This window comes from Mus musculus, chromosome 13 (genome assembly GCF_000001635.26).
Source record: "Mus musculus strain C57BL/6J chromosome 13, GRCm38.p6 C57BL/6J".
NCBI classification, from domain to species: domain Eukaryota; kingdom Metazoa; phylum Chordata; class Mammalia; order Rodentia; family Muridae; genus Mus; species Mus musculus.
In genome coordinates this window covers 107,489,272-107,506,376 of record NC_000079.6, presented here as the reverse complement: position 1 = coordinate 107,506,376, position 17,105 = coordinate 107,489,272, and the positions used below count along the sequence as shown (strand labels likewise).

Here is a 17,105-nt window from a genome sequence, read left to right as displayed (position 1 = left end):
TATGACACAGTCTTGCAAAATGAAATCTCATGTGGCACATCTGGTCACCTGGCTCTTCTCCGGCTGAGAGAAAGCAAATTCCCAACCTCCACCCTGAGCAGCTGAAAGTCCTTTCCAACAGCGAAAAGAGAGAATGGCGGCACGTGGTGTGAAGCACATGTGCAGCACCCACCTCTTAGCCGCTCACCTAGTCTTCCTGTCAACTTCTTCTATACTAAAGTCCAGAACAACACACAAACCAGTGCCACTGCCTAATATCCTGCAGTAATTCTTTTAATTCTCAGTAACTAAGAAATATGCACACCCTCTCCTCCAAGGGGATGGATTGGAACCTCTCAGTTTGTGCCTTGAGATCTGAGCTCAGGTAACGGCAGATGGATGTGAACCTTATTCAGTTGAGTCATTCCATCCTGATGGTCCACGAGTCAGGCTCTGTCTGTGCCTACCCACAAAGCTTTGTAGAAATAAGAGGAAATTTTTTAAAAAGAAGGGGAGGAAGAGTAGCCAACACAGCCATGTACCTACTTCAAGAAGTAAAAATGCACGCAGACATACGGCTATGGGAGGATTTTTATGACATTCTTCCTCGGAATTATTCCATGTTTATCAACATCAACAGCAAAACCTCTTTAGAACTATCAGGCAAGGGCCCTTTATCTGATGAAGAGACTCTTTCAACCTTCATTTGGGGTAGGGGGTGCCTCTAGGTGATCCTTCTGACATATTTTTGCTATAGACTTCTATTGAATTCTACACCCAGACACAGCAATGTGTGGAGGTACCTAGAGGACCCCTGGGGTTCCAGAAATATTCTTTGTACAGATTTGTACACTCTATGCTAGGTACAGTATGATAGAACTCTCTGTTTTGCTATCTCAGCAAAAAACCAATTGCCTAGGCAACATTGAAAACCTATTGTGTTGCCTGATTTTACAGGGCCATGAGAGGTCCAAACAAAAACTTTAGCATGAAGGAGTATCACTTTCCAACCCAAGGGTAGTGGCCTCTTTCTTGGTAGAACCATTCTTCCCTTGGGCATTCAGTCCTTTATGCTGGAGGATCCCAGAACTATAGACATTGAAAGGAGAATGTCTGTAGGAGAGTTATTAGAGGCACTGTGCCTTTTCAGCATCTACTCTTTGATTCCAAACCCATGGGTTTTATGGTAGAAGAGATCAAAGAGCACCAGGAATGTATCATGGGTCTGAAGATGTCCTATGTGCTATGCAGACTGCCCCAAGCTTGTAATGTGCTATTGTGTAGCCAACACCATCACTGACATCTCAGTGGACACCCCACCTTTGTGCAAGTCCAGTTGCTATTTTTTTGATAGACTCAGTGACCACCAGGGTTCTTAGAATCACTGGAAGATTTTTACATGCCCTTAAATTAAATTCCCAAGGCCACTTTCTTCTCCATCAGTTATTTCCTAACTCCTACAAGAAAGACTTGATAAGGCTATGATTTTCCTTTAGCATTGTAATTTGGCTACCACATCAGGATCAAATTTGAGCTCTGTTGCTGCACCTAAAAGGGATAGTCTAGTTTAATACCGAGAAGTTCCCTTCTTAGGATCATGTCCTGAGTATGGAAATTAAACTCTTTGGTGCAATTTGATGTATGCTTGAGGAATTAACATCATCCAGACACTTAAATTCCTTCTGTTGCAACCTAACCAAGGCTCACTCTCAGATGTTAATCTCCTAGGAGAACATTAAGAATTTTCTCCTGATACCTAGCTTTTAATGCCATTTGAGGTTTTCACTAGAAAATCCATACTAGGCACTCATTTCTTTATATGTTTAACAGCCTAAAATCACTCTTGAGATCACTGTATTGGTCAAAAGGTTCTTGAAGTTGCTATAGTCTTCTATTGAGAAATATGTGGAAGTACCCAGAGGATCTCTTAACTTCCAGAAACATTCTGTACAGAACAGTATAACTCTGTATTTTGCTGTGTCAATAAGAACCAATCAGTGCATATGAGCTATGACATGCAGATATAGGATGTATTAATCATATTAATCAGTTCACAAAGAGCCAAAACGTAATTATAAAGATCATAGAATCATTAGCAATGTTCATAGAATGCCACAATCGTGCTCCAGTGGAGAGCCCCTACCCACTCCATTGCTGCTGCTAACAGTATGTGGCTCATGTCTGGCACAGGATGCTTGCCCTAGGACATCATCGCTCTTCTGAAAGATGGCTGGCTGCCTGCCTCTCCACTGCTCTCCACCACAGAGATCATTCAGTGTTTCTCTCTTCACACTACATCTCAAGATCTTATAAAGTGTGTTTGATTTTAGGTCCTGCTAATATGCTTGTGCTCTGGCTTGCAGAAGTTAGACACAGGTCAATTCCAGTGAGCACCTTTCATTCTGTGCACAGCATCTATGCCCTCCATCCTTTTCTTTTAGTTAAGTATATTTCATCTCCCTGGGACGAGAAGACATCCTCCTCCCAACAGTCTATATGGGATTATCTGTCCCTCTCTACCCGCAGCCATGGATGTATTCACAGTAAAGCACTTCTCCCTGGTTTGTTTCTCTTGGGATGGTAGGTTGAAGCTGCCAGGCATGAGCCTGAAGCCAAGGGAGATCACTATACAGAGAGAATGGCCTGGGAATAAAATCAATACAGAGAAAGGCAGGGCTAAACAAGCCTGGGTGTGGTGGACATGCTTAAGCCTCTGGATCCAGTCCAGCCAACCCCAGGAATTTTAACTGCTTGGGCCTCTCGGACTGTTTTGGTTTGGTTTGCCATCACTTTTTGTGACTTTTCTGACATCTGCAAGTGTCGGAAGTGTGACCTGAAACATTTAAGGACACTTCTGCCTGAACCATGGGCAGATGTTTAGACTCCAAGATACAGAGGAGGAGGGTCTTGGAGGTTTCTTAGTATAAGTTCCTCCCTGTGGTACTTGCAGTTCCTACAAGGGGCTGTCAGAGAAACAAGCCGGAGGTAAGTCACTCTCACAGGTATATCAGCTTGCTTTACATTCCATACAGAAGTTTGGCTTGCTGCTTTATTGAAGCAATAAAAGGAAATGGGGATATTCCATACCCAGTTCCACAGACGGATCTGAAGAAATCCCCCTCAAATTCTTGGAATTTACACCGCAAAGGAAGAATAACTTGATAAGAATTAATCCTCCCCCCCCCCCATCCAAAAACAAAACCAAGACCTTCGCTGTCTCTCTGTCTCCCTTCCTCCCTCCCTCTCTCCCTCCCTTCCTACTAAAAACCAATAAGGCTAGGGAGCCTATCTGCATAGTTCTGTGAATGTCTCGGAACAAAGCAATACACAGAAGCTAATGCTCTCATCCTGTGTAAGATACAAATCTTGTCACATCATGGACCATCGTGGAGCATGAAGCTATTTCTAATGTGATGGGGGAAATGTTTCTAGCAGAAGAGCAAGACATGGTCCTGGTGCATGAAAGGAGCCTAAGAAAGAAGAGTGAAAGCTGCACGTGTGTGAGTATCTAGCAGAACATCTAGAAAATGCACACCAACCTCCAGCAGCAGAAAACAGGTCAGCACTTGCTGGGACCAGGGCCGAGGGAAGGAAGCGTTGCAAAAGGACATAGGCCGCTGTGGTGGGAACAGGGACATCTGATGCTTTGCCTCGGGAGTATGTATATGTGCATGTATATGTGTGTTTCCAAACACATCCAGTTGTACACTTTAAATATGTAAAGTTTATTGTACGTACAGTCTACCTCCAGAAAGCCATAAAAGAGAAAAGAATGTTGTACCAAACTAAGCAAATGAAGCATGAAATGAAAAGCCGGTTGAGCTGGGAGGTATAAAGAATGGAAAGGAAGCAGCTACCACCCCTGGTAACCCCATCAATCCGGAGAAGCTTCGCAGAGTTACACTGTGCTCTGTCGGGTAAGATATCTTAAAAGCCCACACGCTCCCAAGTTCCTCCTTTGCCCGTGTATAGTGGTACCTGACACCCTCACCAGGGTTATCACTCCTGCAGGGACCCTGGAGACAGGGATATTTAAACTGAGTGTGTGCATCGGATTAGCTCATTAGCTAAAGCCTTGCTTGATTTACACCACTGGCTTCCAACCTTCCCCTCAGGAACCCAAAATTATACCCCAGGGAGATCCTGGGACTCTAAGGTTCAGAGGTAGCTCATATTTTTAAAAGTGATGAGTGTTTCATGTCAATATAATTACTAAAACGCCCAAGTAGCTTTTAAGCCTCAGGCTGCACCTTCTCTTTCCCTGATTTCTCTGTTCCTAAACCCTCAACAGTGGAAACAAAGGCCCAGCAGTCCTGAGAGGTGAAAGGTGCTTTTGACCTAGCAGGGTGTCAGGGGCGATTGCACAGCTGTCTTCTCCTTTCTCTCACTCCTTTTCCCTTTCCCCAGTAATCCGTGGCCTTTATTGTACTTTTGACTTTTTTGGTTCCAAAACTAATGGCACTTAAATAACTCCTATAATATTCCCCTTAAACCTTCAGGAATGAACGCTATTTTCCAGCAGGGTATTGTGGTTCGTGCGAACAAGGAGGTAGAGACAAGACGATCAAGGTGGTCAAGGCTTCAACTACATACCAAGTTTTTAGTCCGCCTGAACTTCATGATACCCTACCAGACAGACAGACAGAGAGAAAGAGAGAGAGACAGAGAGAGAGAGAGACAGAAACACAGACACACACACATACAGAGAGAGAGAAAGAGAGAGAGAGGGGAGAGAGAGAGAGAAGAGAGAGAAAAACAGAAAACACTTTCATTTTGGCCTTGAACCACAAACCACTAAGATGAGTAGTATTACAAAGGGATTCCTTATTTGAACCCGTGTCTATCAGTCTGAGACATTGGGAATATACACAGGGCTGGTAAACCCAGAGTGAGGAAAGACATGCTAGGAGGAAGGGCACCAGGTCCTGGCGAAGCTATGGCTGATGGAGTTAGGAGTGTTAGAGGAGGACATATCCCCATATGTCCTCCTCTAGACATGGTCCACCTGCTAGAGCTGCCACTTCTCTTGTTCTCTCTCCAGTGGCTCTGAGACGTAGCCTTCAGGCTGGGTAGTCCCCTTCTGTGTGAGCTATCCCCCTGGGAGTCTAGAATTCGCACACGTCTTGTTTCCACACAGAAGAAGCAATTCAAATTTAAGTTGGGGGTTTTAACTTAACAATTCGCTAATCTATGCATCTTGAAGGAGGACGAAGTGGAGGCTTCGCTTTGCTCTTTGTGTCTATGTCCTCACACATTCGCACGCACAAGCCTCATTTGTGGAGATGTCTTTGAAATGTATTCACTGGAGATAATTATAGAGGTCTAACACTTCTGCTCTTCAATTAATGCTATAAAATTAATGGTCCTTCATTTTTACATCCTATGCAAATGATGGTGTCATCTCCAACTGTAAGCCTCTCCGCTCACACACTGAATATGATTAGTGTCCCTTTAAGCTGAATTAGAGCATGTGACCTTCTGGGGTATGACAGGAGCAAAACCTCTGTGCGCTTACTTCCAAGATTTCATTATGAAATGTTCGTAAAAAGCAGAATTTCAGAGTTGACACCAAAACAGGTTTCAGTGACTGATTTTTCAGGGTTGTGGCCTTAGGAGAGGGCAGACAAGAACTGGAGGACAGCTCATAAATCTACTATTTTCACTCAAATGTAAGTTGTAATAGCCTTTACAGTATGCACACTTCCAAACAAAGGACATACAGATTCTGTTAAGATAACGAGGTGGGTACGTAGGAAATGCAGAGCGAATCAAATATTACAGCCATTAGAATACCCTTTGCAGACAAACCCTGGGGATGGATGATCCGACTGTAGGTGTGTAGCAAAAGCGGCCAACTCCATGGCTTAGAAAGAAGGAAATTAAGATGTTGTGTGACTTTAATTTCAAGGACTGAGTGCCAGGAGCTTGAGACTTCCCAGGAGCCTGTAGGCATCTTGCTAGAATGGTTATATGCACACATGCATTCCACGAGGTGTGTTAGGCATTTTGGATGAGTTGAGAATACTGCATACCTCAAGTGCTGTCACACTCATCGTCAATATTCTCACATGTATAGAGAGCTTTCCTCCGACGGTGAACTAGCAGCTAGTGTTTCAGTCCTCTGGAGATGGGCACATTTAAGATGGCTGGAAGCCGAGGGAAGTGACAGAGGAGTGTGGAGGAAGGGAGACATAAAGACCCCTGGCCAGGCCCAGGAAGATAGCACCCTCAGTAAACTGCTTGCTGCACAAACATGAAGGCCCAAGTGCTGTTGGCAGGGTCTACATAAAAAGCTGAGCTCACTGGTGTGGCATGTGCCTGTAATCCCAGTACGGGGGTGATGGAGAGGGAAAGAGCAAGATCTAGCCAGTCAGTAAGCCCCAGGTTCAGTTTCAGATCCTTTCTTTAAAAAGAAGATAAGAGAAGGGATTGAGAAAGAGACCTGATGTCTACTCCTGGTCTACACACTTGCATAAGTACCAACACATGAACATGTCCAAACCCATCTCTCTCTCTCTCTCTCTCTCTCTCTCTCTCTTCTCTCTCTGTCTGTCTCTGTCACTGTCTCTCTCTGTGTGTCTCTCTTTCTCTGTCTTTGTCTCTGTCTCTGTCTCTCTCTCTCACACACACACAGACACACACACACACACACAGACACACACACACACACACACACACACACACACACACACACACACACACACACACCTGTAAACATAACCTGTTCTAGGAGAAAGACAAGGGATCATAAGCAGATTCAAGATACTGGGACCCAGAATTGAGTCTCACAGTGATGGATTCTGCAGTTCCTGGCAGCGGGATCGTTGGTATTCTTGCACATCTTGCTGAAACCAAGTTCAAAGAGAGCATGTCCAGTTAGCCTTTGTGCCATGCCAAATTGGGTGAGGCACAATTATTCAGAGAATTGGTTTGTTTGTTTGTTTCTGTTGCAAGCGAGAATTCCTTGGCCACAGGAACTTGAGAGGTTGAGAAAATTTGTTTTGCTAAAGGGGCGGGTTTCTGATCTCTGATGTAGGTTTGCAGAGGGGGTTTTGAGAGAAATGCATACAGGTAAAACTGGGAACTTCTATAGTCCAGATATGTTTTTTCAACAAGATGTAAAGGCCATTTGGAATATGGGACATTCTTCTCCACAACTCTGATACTAATTTTTAAACAGTGTCAGATGTACCAGGCAAGCAGCGTTCACAGTGCCCTGCTCAGGCAAAGGGGAGGAGACAGACGCAGCACAGCATGGGACGGTGCAGGGTGAGTGTGGGAGCTGGATTGGAAGTAGGGGCTGGCCAACGTCTACTTGTAAGAACATGGAGAAGAACTCATTCATCAAAACTCGTCTGAAGGCAAGCCCTGAATATACCAGGACGGGAAATATTTTAGCAAGCCATCTGCAGGGTCGAGTGAGACCCCAGACTAAGCTAGAAATAATTCTAATAATAGACAAAAGAGGGACTGAACAGAGGGTGTGAGGAAGTGGGATAGAGAGTGTGGGAGCCAGAGACCAGCGAGAGGTAAAAGGTTGTGACCCACATGGAAGTCTCCAGTTCATTTAAGTCCATCATTATGTGTGTTTGTGCATGCATACATGCGCATAGGACACTTGGTGTGAAGGTCTCACACACACACACACACACACACACACACACACACACCTGTAAACATAACATGCTCTAGGAGAAAGACAAGGGATTATAAGCAGATTCAAGATACCGGGACCCAGAATTGAGTCTCACAGTGATAGATTCTGCAGTTCCTGGCAGCCAGGAACAAAAGTCGAGGACAACTTTTGGGAGACACATCTCTCCTTCTACTATTCATTTTGGGACTTGAACTCGGGTCCTCAGGTTTGTACATCAAGTGCCTTTTTTCTACCATCTCACTGGCTCTCCTCCTGGTACTAAATTAAGCGACAAAGCTCGCAGAATGCACAATGACCATTGTGACAGTTCGTGAAATCCACTGAAGGAGCTGAGGTTTGTGTCCAGGTGACACGTATGAGTCAGGCAGTTCCCATGACCACAGGGCTATGGAGTCCATGAGGAAACTGATCCTGGAAGACTCAAAGAAAGGGTGGGGTCCTTGAGCAGCAGTGGAGCTGGCTTTGAGAAGAGTTATCTTAAAGATGGGTGGAGGAGGCCTCTAAAACCCAGGCCATGTGTACATAAACTCAGTAACAGAAATAGGGAAACTTGTCCATTACCTCTGTGTTTTGAATCAGATATGTTACCTACGATGAGAGGAAACATTTTAGACTCTACTACAATGACACAGACATGGAGAAGCTAGAGAAAAAGCTACTTTAATTCTCTCTGTGGTAAGGCCGGCCACTCACCAGGTCAAAGTGCAGCCATCAAGGCTAAAATATATGCAATTCCACCCAGGCTCACTCATTAGAAGGTGAATTTATTTTGATAGTTGGGACCATTCCCAAATAAACAACAAATAAAACCTCAGCCTTACAGGACAAGCTAAGTAGATGACGCTGGAAAATACCATTTTTCCACAACAAACAGTCTACTAACAACCAACTGCAGTAACAATCTTGTCTAGACGCCTGCTTCATGTACTCAATTATAATTTTTTTGAGATGGGGAAAATCTGAATTAAGATTAAAATGTGAAATTAGCACTCATTTTTAAGGCACGGGAATGGCATTCTTGTCATATAAGATAGCGTTAGTGTTTTAATAGTCTCCTAATTAAATATTTATATTGAAGAGGACTGGAATAACATGACAGAGTCACTAGGATTTGTGTTAAAAGAGAAAAAAAGGCAAAAAGAAGGATAGCTGGAACAAGAGGCTGAGAATCACAGTTGTTGAATCCAGCCCAGGAATATAGGCAGCTAGCTATACTATTCTCTCCATTGAAAGCATGCGTGGAACAATTAAAAAACAGTTCCGCCGAAATAAAACTAGTTTCTTACCATTTGCAGTTCCTGAAACATCTCTAGGTGGAAAGCTCTCATCTCTTGTTAATTCTTCCTTCAAGCTAATGCATAGGAGACAGCCTCCATCTGTGTACCACGGATACATCACCTGCTCTTTCTGACATATTACAGCTGCATCAGGAAAGTGATGGGTGTGTCTAAAGTGTGTCCTCTGTACTCATGTTAAAGACCCAACCTTAGTGCCTCAGAAAGTGTATCTGTAAAAATATAACTAAGGTGAAAGGACCTTATGTGGGCAGCTATGGAGCTTTGTGTTTGGGGATATAGAGTTTTCTGGGAAGGTGATTAGGTTAGATTGAGACAGTGGGTAGACATTAGCATAGTTGGTGTCTTTGTGATAAAGAGAAACACCAAGGCACAAAGACAGCAACCATAGAGACAGCTAGAGGTGACTATCCACTGGCCAGGCACTGAGGCTTCAAAGGGGACCAGTCCCACTGGCACCTTGATCATGAACTTCAGCCTTCAAAGCAGAAAGATGGAAGTTTGTATGTTTGAACCTTTAGCCTGTGGCCCAGGCATACTGGTCCAGGATGGGATGGAGGTGGGGGCCTGCATTCATTAGCTGCTGGAGGGCACCCCAGGCTGCTCTCCCTTTTCCCAACAAGAACTTCACTCCTTGCTAGGATCTCCCCTCCTGTTCTCTTTGTTTCCAGAGTACAGGAGTGAAACCATGGCTCTGGTTGTCTTGCATCAGCCAAATTGCTGCCTGAACCCCGGATTGTAACTTCTCCTTCCAGAACTTACCATATCTCGTTCACACACAAATTACCCCTGGGAGATTATAGAAATTTAAAAATAAATAAATAAACTTCTTGAGGGATTACAATACAATAGTAGCCTATAATTCTTCTTTCATTGCTACTGAAAGAGAAATGGTGCCCAATAAGTAAAGCCTTTATTATATCTTAGAAGAAAGAAAGCTCTTATTTCTGGTTCAGAGATTCAACATCATGGCATTTATAATTATATTCTGGAGTCAACATTGTTAAAAATTTGGGCTTTCATGCTAAAAAGTGATTTTTTAAAAAAAAAATATATAATTACCTACTAATTCTTCCCAAATGGTATGACTTGCCTTTTTTCTCTCTTTTTTTGAATCATAACTCATCTTAAACAATCTATTTTTTTTTCTTTTTAGAGGAAGTCTAAAATAACACATGGGTGTCTCGGCCTTGGCACAGCTAAACCCTGGAACATTGAACTGAAGTCATAACAATGGGTAATATTTTAATATAATGAAAAATTATCATTAACTTTTCTCGACAGGAAGGAAATGAATTTTCCTCATTGTACACATTCCGAGAAAAATGAGGCTAAGACTATTTCAAAGGATGTTCTACCTAATTCGAATGGGCTTTAAGTGCCATCTTCACAATAGCGCCAGAGTCTGGTGTCAGCAAACTGAACAAATAGAGCTACAGGGAGCGAATGGGGCTGGGTGCCTCTCCAAAACATATGCAGATGAACTTGAGATTTCAGAGGACGGTTAATCCTACACAGCAGTCAAGTGCCTTCCCAGGGGTATGTCTCAGATCTCAGGTAAATCGCTATCTTTATCGCATTCCTTTCCCCCTGACTCGGAGCGAATCTCCCATTAAGCCTTCATAAGCCCTTTTCAACTTAAAATGGGACATAGTAATATTAAAAATGTGCATTTATTAAATACTCTATGAAAGTCACAAAAATCTTCAAAATATTTTCCTTAGACACCTGGGACAGGAGCTGAGCTTCAGAAGCCAGGATTCTCAAAAGTTTCCTTTGCTACAATTTCAATTACAGCCCCTCCCACCCCTCAGAGAGTCTGCCTGTTCCACTCTCTAGTCACCTCCCCCTCCCCCCACCCCAGTCACTATATTCTTTTGTTATCAAAAGTATAAACAGTTGTATAATAAGACACACATTCCAGGGCTCCCTTCCAAACACTGGCTGCCACGTCAAACCAAAGGGGACGAGCAATCAGACTCACCTCAAACGCCAGTTAAGAAAGCCGGCCTTACTTAAGCAATCAAGGGCAAGTGATCAGCCAACTCTGCTTTCTTTCCTTTCTCTTGGATCATTTATAGACCTTGTGGCCGTGGCCACCACATTGAGAAGCCCTTGGTCTCTACTTGGACTCACTATAGCAGGTAACTATTACAGTACAGGGCAGAGTGCTGTGTTCTTTCTGCAGGTCACTGCTTCATAGATTTGGAGTGAGTTAGCCTTCCTACTCAACCGCCTCCCCCCACAATCAACACACACACACACACACACACACACACACACACACACACACACACACACGGCTACTTTGCACACTGGCCTTATGGGACTGAATGTGTCCCCCTCAGTCAAGGTGTACCCCTCCCAGCGAGGCTGGCCATCTACAACAGCAACATTTTGGTGTCACTGAGCTGACTGTCATTTGTAGCTGGTGAGGCTAACTGCAATTTACAGCATTGATTATAACTTTGTCACAGATCAAGGTTCGGGCCACCTCCCTTACCCCCGTTCTCTGATGAAACTCTGGGGAGGGGATTTCTGCCTGAACAACTCCTCGTGAAGCTGGCAAAGCCTGAGATGGGCCCACCCTCCCCTGGGTAGAAAAGACAATCCAGAATGCAGCAGCATTCGTGAGCCTTATTCCTGCCTTCCTACCAATTGTGTGAATGGTGTCTGTGCTTGGCTTCCCTCTGGCCTGGGGTACCACAGTCTGGCAACAGAGCAATGTTTGTGCCCACATAATGTCCTGTGATTAAAAGAAAAAAAATTAATCACTACCTCTCAAATAGCCAAAATAAACAAACAAAAGTCTAAGCTTTTACAAATGGAATTCAGGCTTGTATCTTGAATGTTAGGATTCTGAAGGAGCCTGTATAAAATGATTGCTCATGAGATTAACTTAATTTACCATAAATCCTGCCCTCTCTCTCTCCATCTTCCTCTCTCTCATCAAGAGCTTCATGAAAAGAGGCAAAATTGGGTCAGAGTTGGAGAAGGCTGAGAATGAATAGAAAAACCGATAAAATTAAAACTTTAAATGTTTTCACATTCTTTCTTCCTCCTCAGTCCATAAACTCTCCCTCTACACAAATGAAGCAGGTCAACAGTTCTTACAGCTTCCTCTTTGAAATGAGGTCAGGATGCCACACTGGACTCTGTCTCTCTGTCTCCCTCTGTCTCTCTCTATTTCTCTCTCTCTCTCTCTCTCTCTCTCTCTCTCTCTCTCTTTCCCCCCTCCCGTCTTTCCTAAACTTTTCTCCGTAGTGTAGTAAACATGGAGACACAGAGAAGTAGGAAACACTAAAAGGAAGAATAGGCAGGAGATAGTGCAGGTGATGGGCAGTACGGAAGGAGACAGCGGAAATCCTTGGCCATGCAAAGCCTGAGCTTCCGTCCAGGAAATCACTGGCAAACCGCGCCAACTCCCACGCGGGAGCACAGCACTGCTGACTCGCAGTCATGAGAACAAGAGGGACAAACCCAACATGCTGGCTGCTGCTGCTGCTCATTCGCTCTTCACTTCCGTTCACAGAGCATCCTGGCAGGCATCCACTGTGCCATATGCTTTCGGGAAGTCTGGATGCTGAATGTGGTGGCTGTGGGGAATTGAGCCTTATTGCTTCATAAGATTCCTGGTGGTAGAACTATTCTGAACAAGAACACGTCCGTCCCCATAGGTGTGCTCCAAGAATCACAGAATAAGAAGGGACTTCGGAGAGAGCCTCACACAGTTGGGCAATGGGAGCCCAGAGAGGCAAGGAAGGCTCCTTGCCCAAAGTCTTGTACATCTGAATCTGCAACTCCTGACTATTTTTGAGTCTTATGCTCCAGGCTAAAACTTGTGACTTTAAGTGTGATGTTCTCGGTGATGATTAATCTAGGATGTTTCTGTTGTTTTCTTACCGTCAAAGAATTAACATCAAAAGGAAAGGAAGGAAGAAATGTAGAAGTGAAGGCAAGAAGGAAGGAAGGAGGAAAGGAAGGAAGGAAAATATAGGCTTTGGGTAAAAATAAGTTTCTACTCAACACTGACAAAGGTACAGGTTTTGGACATTGGTTTCCTAATCTGTAAATGAGGAATAGTCATCACATCGCTGTCCTGGCTGGTTTTGTGTGTCAACTTGACACAAGCTGGAGTTATCACAGAGAAAGGAAAGAAAATGCCTCCATGAGATCTAGCTGTAAATGGATTAGTGATCAAGAGTGGGAGGGCCCAGTGTGGGTGGTGCCATCCCTGGACTGGTGGTCCTGGGTTCTACAAGAAAACAAGCTGAGCAAGCCAGGGGAAGCAAGCCAGGGGAACATCCCTCCACGGCTCTGCATCAGCTCCTGCTTCCTGCCCTGTGTGAGTTCCAGTCCTGACTTCCTTTGGTGACGAACAGCAATGTGATAGTATAAGCTGAATAAACCCTTTCCTCCCCAACTTGCTTCTTGGTCATGATTTGTGCAAGAACATAAACCCTGACTAACACAATCACTATTCATCTCTTACAGAGAATACATGGACCAAACATACCAGATACATGGTAACTGCAAGGGTTAAAAAAATGCCCTCCAAAATTTCAGAGCAAGCTCTGTGTGTGAGGAGCTGTCAGTGGGTCTGAGTGAGACCTGGGTCCTTCTGGCGAAGCATCCTGCCCTTACTGAGACTTGCTCAGCTGCCCATAGCCCCAGAGACTGAAATACTTCGATTGAGACCACTTGTGTGTGGACACACATGTGCTCAAATCACAGTGTATTGAGTTGACTTTCCAAAACTATCTAAGAAAATCAGTTTCTAAGGTGGTGTTTTGTTACAGGCCCCCATAGCCTAGCCCAACCAACGCCATGATGGGAGTCCCATTCGGGCCTTGGAACAGAGCAGGAAAGCAGCACCACTTGCCAAAACAAAAGGAAAGGGCTAACCCATCAAACCCATGGCTTGGGGAAAGCTCCTAATTGTGCTAAGCTTGCTTTTTGGCTTTTGCAGTTCTATTTCTGGTTAACTGTTGTTTGTTGTTGTTGTTGTTGTTGCTAACTGTACTGTGTCAATACAGAGTGTGGCTTTTGTGCTTTAAAGCTCACCCTGAGAAAGACTTGAGACTTGACACAGGTCTCAGACACCCAGAGTAGTCACTGTCCATCTAACAGAGACTTGAACCCGTGTCTGAAGGATCCTCCTGGTGGGTCCCTCATGAAGGTTTCAAGGGAGGAAATGACTGTGGAACAAATATCGGAGTCCTGTGGGGATTCTTGATGAAACAGAAAGAGAGAAAACAGTTGTAGACAAAACATGGTATTTAAAAAGCAGCTTGGGGCCCGGGATGGTGACTTCACTGGTAAAATGCTTACCTGGCAAACATGGGAACCTGAGTTTGATCCCCAGAAACTACACAAAAATCCCAGATGTGGAGCAGTGGTGAGAACTGCGTAGCTGAGACATACAGATCTCTGGAGCTCGATGACCAGAGAGCCTGCCAAGCTGACTGGATCAGGCTCCTGACCTAGGAACAATAACTGGAATTGGCCTCCAGCCTCACATGCATGTACCACATAGACACACATCCAAATTCATGCACATGCGAACACGTGGCTCCGAAGGGACAAACCTTACTGTCACAAGAAGCAAGTTTAAGTCCCTAGTTCGCCCTTCCCACTCCTATGGGATTTTGTCACAGCAACAAGACAAAAAAGTAACACAGGGAACAGAGGAAATTGCTCCTTTGTGAGCATCGAGAGCAGACAGCCTTAGCTTAATTTGCTTGTCATTCTGGATGGGCCTTGGATAAAGGCAGAGAGCCTTGTTGCTGCTATCTCTGGGAGGGGACTGCACAGATGCATGCAGGAGCACAGGCTCACAGGCACACACGTGCATCACCACACTGTGGCCTTCCAGGCTTTGTGCACACCCCACAGCCAGCCAAATGTGAGCTCCGTTTTCACGGAGTCTCTTAAGAAGGCTTTTCATTTTGGAACTGGCCAGATAAAGAGGGCCACCTCACCAGCATTGCAACGGGCTCATTTCTTTATTGAAATGACTCGAGCTGTACCCTTTGTGATCCCATCACACTGAGATTCAAAGACAGGAGGAAAAGCAAGTAATTAAAATGCATAAAGCTGAAGGGCAATTACTGTCATATACCCGATCAATAAAACAACAATGTTTAAGGCAAGCGTTTGCCATAGTAGACTAGCAAATAGGAGCTCTGCTGTGTTTGGGCCAGGCAAAAAGTTCCTAAATGTGTACCACAAAGACCAGTCACACCTTTCAGAGGCCTTGGCATACCGATAGAACAGATTCAGAAATGTAAACCAAAGCCCTCCAATTGTTCTCTGTTTCGGAGACATCTCAGCGAGAGGTCATATTAAAGGCAGGATTGTCAGTCCTTTTCTCCCCCAAACACATGTAAATACGGGGTTCACAAGCCAAATATACTTCAAGAAAACATGGATTTTAAAAAAAGCGAGAAAGCTTTCTTTATGAAAATTAGTAGCTGCCAACATGAATTCTCGCGCTCTGCTGGGCCAGGCCAACTGGGTAAGCTGCCTCTTACCCGCTTCTACCCAGGATTCTGAAGCCAACACCACGCGATGAAGACATTCTCAGCAGAGTGGAGGAGAAAAAGTGAGTCGGTGCTCTAGACTGAGTGTTTGACCTCTTCAAAACTGACATCAAAATGGAATTTCTGTGGGGAGGGCAAGATGACCAAGAGTAGGAGTTCACGGGCCAACCAGAAGTTGTCCTTTGATGACCACAAACATGTGTCCAAGGTAGGTCGAAACATGTACACACACACACACACACACACACACACACACACATAAATAAAACATCAAAGAAAGATAAATTTAATTATCAATAGTAATAGAGTCATGGCTTTTAGAATGAGATGCTGAGACCATAGGAACTCCATCTTAATGGATACATTAATGCCTTAATAACATGGCTTATGGGGCTAGAGAGATGGCTCCAGGGTTCAAAGCACTTATTGTTTTTGCAAAAGACCCAGGTTCAAGTCCTAGTACTACAGTCCTAGTTCTCCTATAGCCATCTGTCACATACATACATGCAGGCTAAAATCCATACATATAAAATAAAAACAAAGTAGATCTATAAAAGATTTTTTAAAAAAATCAACAACAGCATGGCTTTCGTCTCTAGCTTCCCTGCCATGTGAGGTATTCTTCTCCTCCAGAAGATGCAGTAATGCTCCCTCAGCAGTGGAGACCACGCCTCACTAGACACCAAAGCATCCCGTGGGCCGTGGACTTCGCAGTGTCTGGAAGTGTGTGAAGTGCAGTGTTGCTCATTATAACTTACCTAGTTTTTCCTGAATTGTTGCAGTCGCGTGTGTGGCCTACAGCAGATACAGAGAGGCAATCTTAAATCTGCCCAACATCTTAGAGTCAAATTTGTCATTTAGGAATATACTAGGAAGGCACTAGAAACAAGCTCTTTGTTGTGGATTGCCTATGTGGGTGAGATTGAAGCAACCATTTTAAAATGGAAGCTTCTCACGGCACCCAAGGGTGGCACCTGTGTGATATGTTTTGGAAGTTCAGGACCAGTATCTTTATTTACTTCCATAGGGTCTTATAAATCTACTCAACACTTTGAGCCATCCTTTCAAAGAAAGGGAGCCTTGGGTCTGATTAGTCTGGGACCATTGGCCATTCACTTGTTAGCATGGCGTGTCCGCAAAGAGCAGAACCCTGGGCTGACTGTGCTGACAGGGGAGTGACAAATAGGAGCAGAGACCTGATTCCTATCTTTCAAGTGCTGATAATCTACTAGGATACACAGGGTAAGTATAAGAGAGACCGGAAAGACTATGGCCCATCTGGGAAAGTACCGCCCCAACTCTGTCTCCTTCTGTGTGTGTCTCTGAACCTCTCCAGCTTTGCAGAATCTTGGTATTTCAGCAAGTTCCCAGGCCACGCTTGCTTCATTTCAGACAGAATCAGAGAAAACCCAAACACAAATAATGTAGTACATATGGCGTCTAACTGTGAGACAAAACGAAACAGTCAATTAAATGAATTTTGGTAGAAAGAACGAGGTTAATTTGGCAGTGAACTAGGGGGAGGGGAGGAAATGGGATTCTGTAATGGAGGAAAAAGACACAGGGATAGAAATGGCTGAATTCACAAGGGACGGTAACATGAAGATAGCTTGAACAAATGGTGTCTGTCTT

The 17,105-nt window shown here is 44.3% G+C and overlaps 1 long non-coding RNA gene across 11 annotated transcripts; it reads left to right on the top strand.

Annotated features, from left to right (window-relative positions):
• The first annotated feature begins 1,850 nt into the window (after nt 1–1,850).
• On the top strand, nt 1,851–13,102 carry Gm31803. 11 transcript variants are annotated; one of them, XR_873923.1, is made up of 4 exons: nt 1,851–2,964; nt 3,415–3,479; nt 3,720–3,896; nt 10,216–12,237. It is a non-coding gene; the product is annotated as a predicted gene, 31803 (long non-coding RNA). The 11 variants fall into 11 exon arrangements; XR_873921.1 differs by having other exon boundaries at nt 3,415–3,896; XR_873920.1 differs by having other exon boundaries at nt 3,412–3,896.
• Nucleotides 13,103–17,105: the final 4,003 nt, after the last annotated feature.